Raw genomic sequence first — 2,812 nt, 5'->3', positions numbered from 1 at the left:
CTCCTGGCCACCACCTCGCTTCTCCTGACTCCTTTCCCAGCTCCTCCAAAATGCCAGGACATGCCAAGCCTTTGCCACCGCCCTGGGGACAAGTTGGTCTCTGGACCATGTGCCAGCAGCCGGCTCGTTGTTGGAATGGAGTCAGGACAAGCAGCTCCCCCGGTGCTCATCTCAACATGAGCTATTGCTGAGCTGTAATTAGCCCCAAGTGCTAATTAGTGACCCTACGCAGGATTTGGTGGTGCCCAGAGCAAAACCAGCTGGATGAGATTCCTGCAAGTAGGTGCAGAGGTGACACCAGGCAGGAGGGTTGGGGCCACCACCACCCGGGATGCCACCAGGGACACCCCGAGCTGTCCTCACACCACCCTGGGGTCACACCCTTGCTTGTCCTCATCTCACACGCTTCACTTTGCTCACACAATGCCTGAAGGTCCCCAGTGGGACCCTGGCCCAGGTTGCCCAGAGAAGCTGTGGCTGCTCCTCCCTGGAAGTGTTGAAAGCCAGGTTGGATGAGGCTTTGAGCAACCTGGTCTAGTGGAAGGTGTCCCTGCTGCTGGAAGGGGGGTTGGAACTGGATGAGCTTTAAGGTCCCTTCCAACCCAAACCAGTCTATGATTCTATGAAGCTTTCTCAGCCCCAAACCCACACAGGAGTAGAGGGGCTGATTGAATCCCAGGGGGAGTGGGGGCAGTTTCTGGGCAAAGGTTTAGGGAGCAGATGGATGCTGGCAGGGAAAGGGGAGACATCCCAAACACTCCCACTCCCAGATGCTGCCAGCATGCTGCAGGGTGTCACCTCACCCTGCCCATAGCCCTGGCCAAACCATGAAGTGGTTCATCTCCTCACAGCCTGGAGCCAACTCTCCTATCACCACACGCAGGGAGCTCAAGGTCCTTGTGAGGCCGATGAAAACCAGCCAGGACCAAGTGTTCATTATCCAGGAGCCACTCCAGACCCTTTTTCCCAAAAACCAAGAGCCCAAAGAGCACATCCATCCCACCAGCATGGGATGCCCAACCTTCCAGCTGAGCAGAGCGAGGGTGCAGGGACCAAATCCCATCCTCAGTCAAGAAATCTGTCCAGTCACGCACATAATCACCTCATTAGTACCGTGACTCAGTTCCTAATACCTGTTGGTATTTACATAGGACTCACATTTTGCCAGACCAGCCCTCGCTTGCTCAACATCAGACCGGGGCCTTGGCAGGTGGCTGTGCCAGCCCAGGAGCACTACCAGCCTCCAGAGATACACTTTCAGCAATTTAATTAGATATTTGATGATAACGATAGGAAAAAAGAACCCGACAATTAGGTCTGCAGCATCACAAGTGCTCATGTAAACACCATCGGTCACTGCCCTGCGCTGAGTCCGGCTGCACCGCGGGACAACGTGCATTTAGCTCTTGGAAATGCTCCTGAGAAACCTCCAACTTTCCTCCTTTAGCTCTTCCCCCCCTCCAACTCCAATATTTGCATTCAGAAACACACTTTCAGCAATTTAATTAAATATTTGATGATAACGATAGGAAAAATAACCCAACAATTAGGTCTGCAGCATCACAAGTGCTCATGTAAACACCATCGGTCACTGCTCTGCACCGAGTCCACGGGACAATGTGCATTTAGCTCTTGGAAATGCTCCTGAGAAAACTCCAACTTTCCTCCTTTAGCTCTTCCCTCCCCCCCTCCAACTCCAATATTTGCATTTGTGTGTCACCCTGCTCCTGCCAAAACAAGGTTTCCACAACACAGGAGCCTGTGTGGGCAGGAGGGCTGGGAAGGGAGAGGGATGGGGGCAACCACGAGGCAGACACGACACTGGTGGGAGCTTAAAAAAAATGCCCAGTTTGCACGAGAGATCAGCCCAAAACCAGCCAGAGAAATGTGTCCCCAGGTGAAGTGCCAGCTGTGGAATCCCCAGGACGGTGTTGGAAAGGAGGGAGCTGGACCCCAAACTCAGGCTCTTTTGGGTTCACAAAGCTGCTGGGAAATGGGAACAACTGGAAAATCCCCAAGGCTGATCCTGTCGCTGGAAGCCAACCCCTCAGTACAAAACAGAGCGTTTCCAGCAGGAAAAGCAGAGCAAAGCAGCCCCCTGCAGCGAGGGCTGTGGTTCAAAAGACACCAGTAGCCAGCAGTGGATATCCTGGATGGTGGCAGAGGCCAGCACAGCCCCAGCACCCCAAACTGCAGCTCCCCAGGGACACCACAGCTGAGGAACCTGGTTTGCTTCACAGCTGAGCTTAGGGTGTGCAGGAGCTCACCCTCCCTGAAACACGGCACGAGGGTGACAGCCAGAGCCATGCAAAACCCACCTGCGCCACCCCAAAAGCCTCCTTGCCACCAAACCCCACTGAGATAACTCCCAGCCCCAATTTTTTGCTGAACCCCAAAGACCGAGAGAGATGGGAAGAGCAGCAAACAGAAGGGAAGAGCTTGGAGCATCCAAAACTGTCAGGAACAGGAGGACCCGTGCAAAACCACTGTGGGTTTTGGGTGGAAAAGGGCCATTGGGGATGGGTGGTGGGGATGGAGCTCGCAGTGGCTCAGGGGGTGTCCCAGTGAGCCCTGTGGGGTGGGGAGTGGGACGGGGAGCTGGACCGAGCGCAGTTACCCACAGTGTCTCCCTCGGCGTCAGCCACCAACGTTCCCCTTCGGCCACCAAAGCCCAGGCTCCAGCTTCGGATGGGCCAGCTGCTCCTCTGGCCCCGTCTCTCTCATCCGTATAAAAACCCAACTGTGGAGAGGAAATGGCGAGGAGGAGTGGCCCGCGGCGGCACTTCCTTCTCCCCGTGTCGTGGGACGGCTG

Source organism: Antrostomus carolinensis, unplaced genomic scaffold (assembly GCF_000700745.2).
Source record: "Antrostomus carolinensis isolate BGI_N321 unplaced genomic scaffold, ASM70074v2 scaffold36634, whole genome shotgun sequence".
NCBI classification, from domain to species: domain Eukaryota; kingdom Metazoa; phylum Chordata; class Aves; order Caprimulgiformes; family Caprimulgidae; genus Antrostomus; species Antrostomus carolinensis.
The sequence above is the reverse complement of the archived record's forward strand: the minus strand, read 5'-3'. Positions refer to the sequence as shown.